Raw genomic sequence first — 13969 nt, 5'->3', positions numbered from 1 at the left:
TAACCCTTTGGGCCCTGCCCATTAGCCAATTGCTCACCCATCGTATGATGTTTTTATTTAGCTGTATGGTGGACATTTTGTCCAGTAGGATCCTATGGGAAACCGTGTCAAAAGCCTTGCTGAAGTCCAAAAAAATCACATCAGCTGGTTTCCCTTGGTCCACCATACGGGTGATCTTATCATAAAAGGAAATCAGGTTAGTTAGGCAGGACCTACCCTTCACAAACCCATGCTGGCTGGGACCAATGACTGCTTTGTCCCCCAGGTGTGCCTCAATAAGTTCGAGAACCATCTTCTCCATGATTTTACCAGGCACTGACGTGAGACTGACAGGCCTGTAATTGCTAGGGTCCTCTTTCTGACCCTTCTTGAAAATCGGCACAACATTTGCCAGCTTCCAGCCTACCGGGACCTCTCCAGACTCCCAGGATCGTTGAAAAATAATTGAGAGAGGTTCCGCGATGACGTCCACAAGCGCTTTCAGCACCCGGGGATGAATCCCATCCGGACCCATGGACTTGTAGGGATCCAGGTGGAGTAGCAAATCCCGCACACGTTCAGGGTCGGTTGGGAGTTTGTCATCCCCACCGTCCCGGTCCTCCAGCTCAGGGCACCCTGGGTCCCGAAGCCCATCATCGGCATTGAAGACAGAGGCAAAGAAGGCGTTAAGCGTCTCTGCTTTGCCTATGTCATTGTCTGTGAGGAGACCTTCCCTATCAAGGAGCGGCCCTATGTATTCTTTAGTTCTCCTTTTTCCATTCACATATCTAAAAAAACCCTTTTTATTTTCTCTCACAGACACAGCCAGCTTCAACTCTAGGTGTGCTTTAGCCACACGAATTTTCTTCCTACAAACACGAACAGCACCCCTGTATTCTTTCCATGACACCTGGCCCTCCTTCCAGTAGCGAGACACTCTCTGTTTCCGCCTAATCTCCATTAGAATGTTCCTGGTCAGCCACGCCGGCCTCCTGCCCTGCCTGCCTGCCTTGCGATATTTAGGAATTGCCTGATCTTGTGCTTCTAGGAGGCATTGCTTAAAGAATGACCAGCACTGGTGGACATCAAGGCCTTCAAGAGCAGTTTCCCAGGGGACCTTGCTGACTAGTTCCCTGAGCAGCCTGAAGTCCGCTTTCCCCATATCTAGGGATGAGGTTTTGGTGGCACTTTTCCTTCTGTCACCGTAAATTTTGAACTCAACCACTTCATGGTCACTATGACCGAGGCGGCCACCAATCACCACATCTCCCACCAGACCCTCTCTGTTTTCTAGCAACAGGTCTAGGAGGGCACCTTTCCTAGTTGGCTCCCTTAGCACATGCGCCAAGAAGTTATCATCTAGGTGCTTCATGAACCTCCTGGACTTGCTCGTGTCAGCCGTGTGGCACTCCCAGTTAACGTCTGGCAAGTTGAAGTCCCCCATAAGGACAAGGGGAGTTAATCTCGAGGCCTCTCTTAGTTCTGTAAAGAATAATTTATCGGCGCTATCTTCCTGGCCAGGCGGTCTGTAATAGACTCCCACAACGACATCCCCTTTATTCGTTCGTCCCTTGATCCTTACCCAGAGGCTCTCAACTTTGCCATCGCCGACCTGGAGTTCCACACAGTCCAGCCCCTGCTTCACATACATCGCCACCCCACCACCTCGCCTACCCTGCCTGTCCCTCCTGAAGAGCCTGTAACCATCTATCGCAACACCCCAGTCACAGGACTCATCCCACCAGGTTTCGCTTATGCCGATGATGTCGTAGTTGTGGGACTGGGCCAGTACTTCTAGCTCATCCATTTTATTCCTCATGCTGTGTGTGTTCGTGTAGAAGCATTTCAGGTGCGTCTCCTTACACTCAGCACCTTGTGGATCTAACCGAAGGACCTCACTGGCACACAGCCCCTCTGATTCTAGCGTACCATCCCTTAAGTCTTCACCGGCGTGCCTGGTTTTAGCCCCTTCCCCCTTCGACTCTAGTTTAAAGCCCTATCTATCAGCCCTGCCAACTCCTGACCAAAGATCCTTACCCCTCTCCAAGAGAGGCGCATCCCATCCGGTGCCATCAGGCCCGGTGTAGCATAGACCTTCCCGTGATCAAAGAACCCAAAGTTCTGCCGGTCACACCAGTCTCGAAGTCACGAGTTTATGTGAACAGCGCACCTTTCAGCTTCGATCCCCCCTATCGGAAGGACAGAGGCAAACACAACCTGCGCCCCTGATCCTCTAAGTAGTCGCCCCAAATCCCTAAAGTCTCTTTTGATTGCCTTCGGACTTCTCGTTGCAACTTCATCGCTACCAGCCTGAAAGACCAGTAGCAGGTAGTAGTCAGTGGGCCGTACCAGGCGCTTGACTTTCTTGGCAAAGTCTCTCACCTGAGCCCCAGGGAGGCAGCAGACTTCCCTACGGGTAGGGTCAGGCCAACAAATAGGGCCCTCTGTTCCCCTAAGAATAGAGTCTCCAACAACAATAACCCTCCTGTCTTTCTTGATGGAGGCAGTCCTGAGGCGTGGAGTCGACCTCCTCGCCCTAGGCATCCTCCTGGGAACACTTGCTACCTCTTCCTCAGCTACTGGTCTGTTGAGCTCCAGGGCCTCAAACCTGTTGTGTAAGGGCACCTGGGAAGGTGGGGCCGGAAGGGGAGGGCATCGCCTGCCATGTCGAGCAGGGACTTGTTTCCATTCCTCCTCAACTCCCAGATCCCCTCCCTCTGCCCGACGGCGACAGGGCAGGGGGTCCACCCCCATTTGGGGTGTCTCACCTCGATACCTCTCCTTGAGGCCCTGCAGGGAGTTACTCCACAAGTCTATCTCCCGCTCACACTCCCTGATGGCCCTCAACCTTTCCACCTCCTCCTTGAGCTCCGCCACCATGCGGATCAGGTCATCCACCTGCTCGCACCTCACGCACGCAGTGTCTCTGCCTCCCGCCGATGGCAGCAGCAGGCTCTGACACTCCCTGCATCCGGTGACCTGAACCGCTGCATTCTTTAACGGGTACTCGGTCTGGGTGTGTACCGACCTCCTGGAGAGCGCACCGTGCCTGGTGGAGACCATTATCGCCTAGCTAACGGCTGTCGTTAAGAGGTGTTCGTGTGGGCAGGCGGTTGCTCTCCGCCCTTCCTGCTCGCCCTGCCTGCGCTAACTGACGCGCCACGCCCTGTTTGCCCGTCCTGTTCGCCGCGCTCCCTAGGGGCTGCTTTTGAACGGCTGGGGAGGGGGCGCTGCTGGCTCCGCCTTCGCCTCGTCAGCCTCCCTCACGAGGGCTGCCGGGTCCTGGCGGCTCCCTGAAGTAGGCTCGATGCCGGAAAATTAGCCCTGCCTGGCCCGATCCCCCGCTCCGCTGCAGAATGCGTCTGCCCTGGAGCCGATCGCCTCGGCAAAAGGGGGAATTGTTGAGGAATTTTTGAAACAGCAAAGATCCCATGGCTTGCTGCAGCTGAGCAAACCAAGCTACCAGGATGACTACGAGGAGTTGCCATAACGATATTCCCTTATTGCCCGATTGAGGAATTAAAAATATTGTTGATAGCAGCTGGCACTTCCTTCAAGGACGAGATCTATGTGACTGCTAATCACGAGGGGGTTGTCTTCTTATAGTTGTTTCTGAGTGCTTTTGACCAATAATCTTGTGTTAGGTGCTCTCTGCCCCTGCTAGATTGCTATAAGAATCAGGCTATTCGGGTAATAAAGAGCATGATCTGACCTTATTGGGGTATGTCATGATTTCAGCCGTTCTTCCTGCAACAGGCCAGCATCGTACAAAGCTGCCCTGGAGATGGGAGCAGCCCTGTTTCTTGTTCACTCTTGCTCTGTTCCCACCTCTCCATGTTTTGGGAGATGTAGGGACAGTGTCTTAATTTCTGCTGGTTTCTTTTGCATGGAGAGGAAGGAACAAGGGGGGGAAGACGCCCCTCAGGGCCCTGGAGAAGGGGAAGCACCTCATTCTCACCTTGAGCATCCCTTTCTGGGCTGTGCGTTGCCCGGGCATTGCTAAGTCGCTCCCAAACCCTGTTTCTGCTGAGGATCCAGGATGGGGGAGCAAATGCTGGTATCAAACTGTTTTGTCTTGTCTGCAACTCTCCCTAGGTGTGGGGTTCCTGTGCTTCCTCAACTTGCTGGCGACCTTTGACTGGAACAACAACCCTTTCATCATCAACTTGAATTCCAGCCTCACAGGTGAGCGGGCAGCATGTGGGCTGGGGCTGTGGGAGAGCTGTGGTTGTGAGGGTGCTGAGCCCTCCTTTGGTCAGCCCCTGGCTCTGGGGTTTTTGGATATGTGAGTACTTCCAGGCTTCTGTGTTGAACATGGAGACTTTCCTACTCATTTCCTCTTCTGCTGTGTTTAACCTGGCTTTGGAGTTGGGTTGTGGCTTTGAGAGCCCCACTGAGCAGCCTACATCACAGGGGCTATCTGCTGGTTTCCAGCTGTGAGACATGCAAGGAAAAAGGGCTATAGTCCTCTACTGTTTGTTACCTCTTGAGCTTTGAGGATTTCCTGGTAAAAGTCTCTGTTTCCCAAAGGAACATTTTGGCGCATCCAAGTGGACCTGTGGCCCTACACTCTTATTATTTTGTCTGCTGATTGCCTTTCAGGTACATGCTCTATCTTCCTGGGAGCCAGGAGAGACCACAGGATTGTTTTAGCTTTGTTGGGGTGCTAGGGTGGGTGGGAGGGATGGCAACAGCTACAGTGTTTAAAACTGATTAATAAAAGAAGGAAAAGCTGCTTGGGAGTGCAGGCAGGCTCATGGAGGAAGCAGTTGTTTCTGTGGGTTTCAGCACTTCTCCAACTTTCTCTTTTTTGTGAGTTTGGGAGAATGGGTTTTGGAAACAGATTTTTATGCACTCCATTTTTTCTTAATGAACAAAACAGGAAGTGTTTTTGGCCAAAGAACTTTTTCCACTTAAAAAGCAAAGCAGAAGACTCTTCAGGTGCAAACTCCTTTCATTAGCTTCTGATGTGAGCTCCCAGCCCTTGTTAAGCTCAGCAACTGCACCTTGAGCTGTGTCTGGGCCCACGTGAGAGCACCTGGATGAGTTCAGAGCCAAGGTCCACCCAGCCCTGCATCTTGTCTCTAAAATTTATCATCAGCAGATGCAGAGGGAAGTGCAAGATCAGAGCAAGTGCAGAGCTGATGCTCCTCCTGCTTCTCTCCCAGCTACTTGCAGCATTTGCTGGTGCTTGCCCCTCTGCTGCAGAGGCCTGTTCTTGAGGGCTTGGTGAGTGCCACCCACTGCTTTCCCCACAGAGCTGGTGGTAGGGCTCAACCCCAGGTTCATCCAGCTCTGTATGGCAGCAGAGCAGGGCCAAGGCATGGTGGGAAGGGATAAAAGGTGGCTGTGCTGCTGGGCTTGCTATCTCTAAACCTTCCTGGGCTTCAGCCACCTTCATAGCATGCCCTGGTTCTGGATGCAGAGGGATTGTGTCCCGCAGCCTCTGGCCTGCTCTCAGGCTGGCATGTTTTGCAAGCTGGCAGCGTGCTGAGAGCTGGGGAGATACAAGCAGTTGTGTATTGGTACCCTTTCTGTTTAGCAGATGAGAAAAAAAGAGTAAATATCCTGCCCCTAGTTTAAAATGTGCTGGGAAGTACCCAGGCTGGGGTTGAAAGGAAGAAAAGGCTCACTGCAAACTCTTATGGAGAACTAAAAGTTGTGGGAGCTTGTTTTATGACAGATCTATCTGGTTGTGATATATGTTCATCTGATTCATGTCAGTATGGAACAATGCTAGGGCCACATGGTATGAGGAATGTGACCTTCTGTCTTACATACCCTTGTATAACCACAAGTCTAAGAAAAACAGAGTGGTTAATGTATATAGTTCTTGTACCTTGCAAAGGAATATTTTAACAATTCGTGTCAATAGAGAGCAGTTCTGTCTGTCTCTGGGTCCTGCACTGGCAATTTAATTCTTCCACAGATGTGGTTTCTTCCCTTTCCTCCCAGTGTCCCAGTCTCCCCCTCATTATAGTCAATTTATCAAATCTTCAGAAATATTCCTCAAATCCATGAGCCTATTTGCTTTTGTTATTCCGAACTCTTATTCCTAACAGTTACAGCCTTTTTGCCTTCTTTGTGGTTGATTTATCACTGCTATAGATGTGACTGGAGTGTCCCTGTGAATGGCCTGTGAGGAATGTTTTAACAACACTTGAAGTGTCAATAGAGAGCTATTTGTATGTTCTTTCTTTGAAGGCTCTGATGTCTGGGGGTTTCAGAACAACTGCTAACAACTAGTAACTGTTATGGCTTCTGAATGGGAAACTATGCAAGCCCCTGATATCTGGCCAGGTTTCTTAATTGCAAGCACTGGTTGTTGCTAATTCTTCCATTTGTTGTATCTTTATAATGAATTCCAATGTCCAGTTTTGAGATTTATAGTCCTTACATTTGTTTCTCTGTCCGTCTGCCGCTTCCTTATCATGAGTTCCAGTGTCTTGTTTCGAGATATACAGTCCTTGTCTGGGGATTGTCCTTGCCTCCCCAATGCCTCCTTAATCAGTGGATATGAGAGAAACATGTATATATACATATTTTATACTATAGGAAAGACATGATGTTGATGAGGGTAAATGAAATGGAGGGTAGGCGGCAGAAGCAAACAGGAAAATGAATGGGACAATATTTTCACATATATGAAGACAAAAAGAGCAAAATGCCTTATAACCACGTCAAGCTCTGGTGTGCCTATTTCCAGTGACTTTCTGTACGAGCTTCGTTGAGCAGTTTGCTGAGTTTGGCCGAACCTATCCTCATGAGGCAATCAATGTGCCTGTTCCTGTCCTGGTCTCCGTTCTGCTAGCCTGTCCCTATTCATTCATTTTTCATTGTATCATGATGCCTTTTTTTATCTTGAAGACAGGCTCCCCTCTTATACCCTTCACCCCACAGTAGTCCTTTTCAAAAACAACTTTTAATTGGTCAAACAATTTTGCCCAGCAACAGCAAACACCCAGCAACTTCCAAGCCTTAATGGCTGGAGAACAAGCAATCCAAGACTGCATGGCGTCTCCTGAAAAACCGTTCTTTGTTCCCTCTAAACTCTTTTACATTCCTGATGGCCTCATCCTTAAGAGTCTGATGTTATCATCAACCATGGGGCTTGACAACCCCTATGGCCACAGTCCCACATCTCCCCCTTCTTTATTAATATTGTGAGAAACACTCCGTAGCCAATAACTACTTCTCAGTGAAGTAGTAATTTATTCGCGATTGCAATGGTGGGCGCCCCACAAGCAGGAGAGCGCGCCTACTAGTTCCAAAATACAGTTTATATACTTTTTGATGACAGGACCCTCCCCTGTTTCCCCCCTGGGTGAGTAATCCAGGTTCACAATCGATCTGATGCTTCACAGACAATGCATGGCCTTCAGTTGCTGGCCTGTTAAATTTCAAATTTCTTTTGACACTTTTACTGTTTAAAGTGGCAATATTTCTTCACTTATCTGACTTAACACCCTGATTTTCTCCTAATTGCTCTAAGGAGTCTGGTTGTCTGCATTTTACAAGGTTGTTTGTTGAGCTTTCTTATCACTGCAAGCATATCTCAATACCACATTCCTTCCTTCTAAACAATGTAACTCTGCAAAAACAACATTTATATTCCCACAGGGGGAAGGAGATTCGTCCGTTGCTCCAGTGGATGCAACGGTGGGGATTTGCTGATTCACTGTCCAAGTGTCTGGAACGGCGAACACTAGAAAAGGTGGGGGAGGAACTTTGGGCAGCGGCTTGTAATGGGAATAAGGAGGCTCTGGAGTTGATTCCTGCTTTTGGGAAGATCCTCGAGACCTTTAAGCAGGCGAGGGAGCAGCGCTCTGTATGGCAGTTGGCGGCGGGAATGTTGCAAGGGTCAGAGGAATGTAGGCAGGGTCAGGAGGTGAAGGTAGAGTCATCGAGTGCACCGTTGGAAAATTCGGCGGCCGACAAAATAGCGGCGGCCGGGGGGGGGGGGGGGAGGGACGCAGATGGAGGACACTAGTGATAGGGAGAAGGGAGCAGGGAAGGATTCGGGGGAAGACGGGCCCCCCGTAGAGGACTGTGGGGCGCCTTGGTGCGCCCCTGTCTTTAAGGTTTCCCTACCTGCGAGTAAAACCATGGAAGAAGGTCAGGGTGGGTGGTGGACGATGGTGGGGAACACGATGATCAGATTCCCGGTGCGTGAGGCGCCTTCTGGGGGGGAGTTCTGCCTCTACTCCAGTGTTTTCCTTGCCTCCGCTGCCTCCCTCCGGCCTTTCCGCGTCTATGCCAGGGACAAATATGCCGTTGCCTCCGCCCTGCGCGGAGCCGACGGCGCCTTTGGAAGAGGGAGTGGAGGATCGGGGACGGAATCAAAGGCAAGAAAGAGTATCCTCGAGGAGGGCAGAGGGAGTCGCCCTTATCAGGACAGGCAGTCTTGATGTGAAAACAGCAAGAAAGAGTGGAGAAACAGTTGGAGGATTTGCAGGAGTGTATGGAGCGGTTGTTGAAAGGGTTTACAAAAATGCAGATACAGATGGGCAACGCGGCAGCAGCCGCTGAGGCTCAGTCAAAGGAGTGGGAGAGGGCGAGTCGGTGTGGGGGTTGGAACGCAGTGGCACGGGAGTGCGTTTGAAAAGGACTTCAATTACAACCTGAAGGGGTCCCTTCAGTGGGACCGAGCACATATCCAGTTCTTATGCAGGGACAAGGGAGAGGCTGGGAGCCTATAGACTATAAATTGTTGATGCAGTTGATGCAGGCTATTTCGGAGGGCGGGATTCGAGGGGGAGCAACACAGTTGCTGATGGACACTATTGCTGCCTCCAGGCCACTCATATTTGATTGGCGATGTTATAAATGATGAGAACTGCTTTGTATCAAAATTGCCTAGCTTTGGATTATTTACTAGCACAAGAAGGAGAAGTCTGTGGAAAATTTAGCTTTAGCAATTGCTGTTTAAAGATTGATAAAAAGGGTGTTTCTTCCTAGTAGCTGATAGAATGTTATGTTCTGGTTTAGGATGAGAAGAATGTTAATAATATGCTGATGTTTTAATTGTTTTTAATTGTTACAGAGCAGTGCTTACACCAAGCCGAGGACCAAGCCAAATTCAGCTTCTCACTGTCCTGCTAGCAGGCAGGCTGGGAGGAGGGCCGGACTGCTCGGGGTTAGGTTGGGCATCGGACAGCAGGTGGTGAGCAATTGCATTGTGCATCACTTGTTTCGTACACATTATTACTAGTAGTACTATTATCATCATTATTGTTATTATTATTATTGTTATTATCTTCTTGTTTTTAACTCACAGGCTTCACTTTCCCATTTCTCTCTCCCATCCCAGAGAAGGAGGGGGGGGAGGTGAGTGAGCAAACACAAACCTGGAAGGATATGGAATGGGATTTATTTTCATGGCTGCCTGGTGGACCATGGGTTAAAAGAGTGTTATTTTTATTGCTATGTGGTGTAAAGATGTTATTGTTTATGCCTTGTATGATACCTTGTCTTACATTATTAATACACCGGGTGATAAATAGTACATTGGTAATAACTTCATTAAAAAAGGAAGGGAATATGTCAATTATGATGCTTAAGAATTGGACCCTCCAAGAACAAACTGATGAAATCCAATTATTAATAACAGAAGAGACACGAATTGGGGATATTAAAAAGAAGATAAGGGATTGTGAGGAATGTTTTAACAATTCGTGTCCATAAAGAACAATTCTGTTTGAATCCTGTCTGCCTCTGGGTCCTGCACTGGCAATTTAATTCTTGAACCACAGATGCAGTGTGTCCCAGTCTCCCCCTCATTCTAGTCAATTTATCACGTCTTCAGAAAACACTCCTTAAATTTATGAACCTGTTTGCTTTTGTTATTCCGGACTTCTATTTCTAACAGTTACAGCCTTTTTTCCTGTCTTCTTCGAGATTAACTTAACACTGCTATAGATGTGTCTGTGAATGGCTGGGGAAGAATGTTTTAATTACTCGTGAAGCGTCAAATAAGAAAGCTGTTTGTGTTTGATGTCTGGGAGTTTCAGAACAACTGATAACATCTAGTGACTGTTATGGGATACTATGTGGATCTTTGGTATCTGGCCAGGGGGCCAAGAGATTAAGAGGAAGGAAAAAGAAGCTGAAGGACGGTTGGGAGACAAGACCTGCAGAAAGTGTTCTATAAACTTGGAATTGTGCCGAGTGAGTACAAAGGTGAGAGGAAGACTACGAGCCTTCAGCATGAAAGACCCCTAGAGACCCCCAGAGGAGACTGATGCGCATGCTTCAGTAGGAGGGACTGGACCCCGGAAGCTAATTATAATAATCTATTTTTTTTAGAAGTAGTAATGAATATGTATTAGTCTAGGAGCATAAAAATCAGCTGCTTGATGTAACTGGTGTGCGTCCTGGTGGAGCGGAGACTCCCGGTGCACCCAGCGCTGTTTGCTTACCTCTATTCCTTTATATTCTTCTAATAAATCCTATTTTTTATTTAATCCTAATTTGAATCCTGAGCCATTTATAACACTGTCCCTCTGTCTTGTACAGCTGTCCTTCATTTTCCTTAGGGATAAACTTGGCTCGGTGTTTCCTGAGGTGCTATCCTTTTTGTAAGCAAAATGTGGGGCTGGGAGGAGGAGAGAAAGCTTTCAAAGGCAACTTGGAGTTGCTTCTCGCATGTCTACCAGTGTGTTCCAACGCTGTTTTTTTCTCACTTCTTTTTATATTTGGATCACTTGGGGATGTGCCTCTTATGTGGATGCAGAGATGGGTTTGTGAGCTCTGTGTCTGTGCTCTCACAGGGATACAATAAGCCATGGGCTTCATCTGGGTGGAAAGGCAGCTCTGGGTGGATTAGAGCTGGGATTTGATTCTGGTCACTGGTGTTGTTCGTGTGTGTTCCCTGGCCTGGCTATAAGCCAGCCCCAAGCAGTGGGTTTTCTGACAGCGCTATGCTGAGAGCAGTGTCCAGTGGCTCTGTTTGTGTTCCCATGTCATTTACTCCACAAAAATGTACAGGCAGTTTTACGTTTTCCACTCTAATACGATTGCATCTAGAATGCTAGATCCCTCCTGCCCAAATATTTGTGTCTGGGATTGTTCTCTTCCGCTAATGGGGCCTGTTCTCATCCTCTGCTCGCTGGAAGATGCTGCTGCCCTTTGGGACAATCATTGGACAGATGGGACTGTCCTGCTGTCCTGCAGCTCCTTGTGTTCCTTGGGGTTTTCTTTGACTCCCTCCTTTTCAGGGCCTGTGATTGTAGCTAGAAGGAACCTTGCCCCCCCCCAGAAAGCCCTTCTCTAGGGACTGTCCCTTAGTCACAGGGACACCAGATAGCTTTTTCTGCAGACCTGGGAACCCAGTGGGGTAGAAAAGGCAGTCCTGCATGCTGGGTGTCTGCTGTGGGTAGGGAGCAACCCCCTTGGCAGAGGGCTTAGCTTGCTGGACACTTGGGCTGCAGCAGTCAGGTGCACTTTGCTGGTGCAGGGAGCATGTATCCTACCCATCAGGAGATGGCCACAGGCGCTGCCACCTTGCTCTTGACAATGTCCTCGTTACAGCTTTGATCTTACTGCATTAAGGAGAAGAGGATGAAATACAAATATTGACTTGGGAAACCTGTCTTACCTCTCCTGATTGCCTGTGCCCTATATTATATAGCACCAGTCTTGTTTTTTTTTTTTGTTTTTTTTTTTTGTTTTTAATGCAGATTGTCTTCTACCCTCCTATCACAGAATCACAGAATTTCTAGGTTGGAAGAGACCTCAAGATTATCGAGTCCAACCTCTGACCTAACACTAACAGTCCCCACTAAACCATATCGCTAAGCTCTACATCTAAACGTCTTTTAAAGACTTCCAGGGATGGTGACTCCGCCTGTTCCAATGTCTAACAACCCTTTCGGTAAAGAAGTTCTTCTTAACATCCAACCTAAAACTCCCCTGGCGCAACTTTTGCCCATTCCCCCTCGTCCTGTCACCAGGCACATGGGAGAATAGACCAACCCCCACCTCTCTACAGCCTCCTTTAAGGTACCTGTAGAGAGCGATAAGGTCGCCCCTGAGCCTCCTTTTCTCCAGACTGAACAAGCCCAGCTCCCTCAGCCGCTCCTCGTAGGACTTGTTCTCCAGGCCCCTCACCAGCTTCGTCGCACTTCTCTGGACTCGCTCAAGCACCTCGATGTCCTTCTTGTAGCGAGGGGCCCAAAACTGAACACAGTACTCGAGGTGCGGCCTCACCACAGCCAAGTAGAGGGGGACGATCACCTCCCTAGCCCTGCTGGCCACACTGTTTCTTATGCAAGCCAGGATGCTGTTGGCCTTCTTGGCCACCTGAGCACACTGCTGGCTCATATTCAGCCGACTATCAACCATCACTCCCAGGTCCTTCTCTGCCTGGCAGCTCTCCAACCACTCATCTCCCAGCCTGTAGCTCTGCTTGGGGTTATTGCGCCCCAGGTGGAGGGCCCGGCACTTGGCCTTGTTGAACTTCATACAGTTGACCTCAGCCCATCGGTGCAGCCTATCCAGATCCTCCTGCAGAGCCTTCCTACCCTCGAGCAGATCAACACACGCACCTAACTTGGTGTCATCTGCAAACTTACTGAGGGTGCACTCAATGCCCTCATCCAGATCATCGATGAAGATATTAAAGAGGACCGGCCTCAGCACCGAGCCCTGGGGAACGCCACTAGTGACTGGCCTCCAACTGGACTTGATTCCATTTACCACGACTCTTTGGGCCCGGCTATCCAGCCAGTTTCTAACCCAACGAAGCGTGCACCAGTCCAAACCAAGAGCAGCCAGTTTCTTGAGGAGAATGCTCTGGGAGACGGTGTCAAAAGCCTTGCTGAAGTCAAGGTAGACCACATCCACAGCCTTTCCCTCATCCACCCAGAGCGTCATTTTGTCATAGAAGGAGATCAGGTTCGTCAAGCAGGACTTGCCTTTCATAAACCCATGCTGACTGGGCCTGATCGCCTGCTTGCCCTGCAAGTGCCATGTGATGACTCTCAAGAGAATCTGCTCCATGAGCTTCCCTGGCACTGAGGTCAAACTGACAGGCCTGTAGTTTCCCAGGTCAGTCCTCCGGCCCTTCTTGTAGATGGGTGTCACGTTTGCTAGCTGCCAGTCAACTGGGACCTCCCCCAATAGCCAGGACTGTTGATAAATGATGGAAAACAGCTTGGCTAGCTCCTCTGCCAGTTCACTCAGTACCCTTGGGTGGATCCCATCCGACCCCATCGACTTGTGCACATCCAAGTGCCCCATACCAGGTCACCAACCAGTTCTTCGTGGATGGTGAGGGCCACATCCTGCTCCCCATCCCCTTCCACCACCTCAGGGTACTGGGTATCCAGAGAACAACCAGTATTGCCGCTAAAGACTGAGGCGAAGAAGGCATTAAGCACCTCCACCTTTTCCTCATCTCTTGTAACTAAGTTTCCCCCCGCATCCAGTAAAGGATGGAGATTCTCCTTAGTCCTCCTTTTTGTGTTGATGTATTTATAAAAACATTTTTTGTTATCTTTAACGGCAGTAGCCAGATTGAGCTCCAGATGAGCTTTGACCTTTCTAATTTTGTCCCTGCACAGCCTTGCAACATCCTTATAGTCCTCCTGAGTGGCCCGCCCTCTTTTCCAAAGATTATAAACCCTCTTTTTTCTCCTAAGCTCAAGCCACAATTCTCTGTTCAGTCAGGCTGGTCTTCTTCCCCGCCAGCTCGTCTTTGGGCATGTGGGGACAGACCGTTCCTCCGCCATTAAGATTTCCCTCTTGAAGAGCGCCCAGCCTTCCTGGACTCCTGCCCTTCAGAACCGCCTCCCAAGGGACTCTACCAACCAGTGTCCTGAGCAGCTCAAAGTCAGCCCTCCGGAAGTCCAATACAGCGGTTTTACTGGTCCCCTTCCTGGCCTTGCCAAGAATATAGAACTCCACCATTTTGTGGTCACTCTGCCCAAGACAGCTTCTGACCACCACATCCTCCACCAGTCCTTCTCTGTTTGTGAAGAGAAGGTCTAGC

General features: G+C 49.4%; 1 pseudogene; it reads left to right on the top strand.

Annotated features, from left to right (window-relative positions):
* The window catches only part of LOC137846938 (nucleolar protein 6-like), a 41483-nt pseudogene that overhangs the window by 17186 nt on the left and 10328 nt on the right, over positions 1-13969 (top strand).

Source organism: Anas acuta, chromosome W, assembly GCF_963932015.1.
Source record: "Anas acuta chromosome W, bAnaAcu1.1, whole genome shotgun sequence".
In the NCBI taxonomy this organism is placed as follows: Eukaryota; Metazoa; Chordata; class Aves; order Anseriformes; family Anatidae; genus Anas; species Anas acuta.
This window is presented reverse-complemented; position numbering and strand designations above follow the sequence as displayed.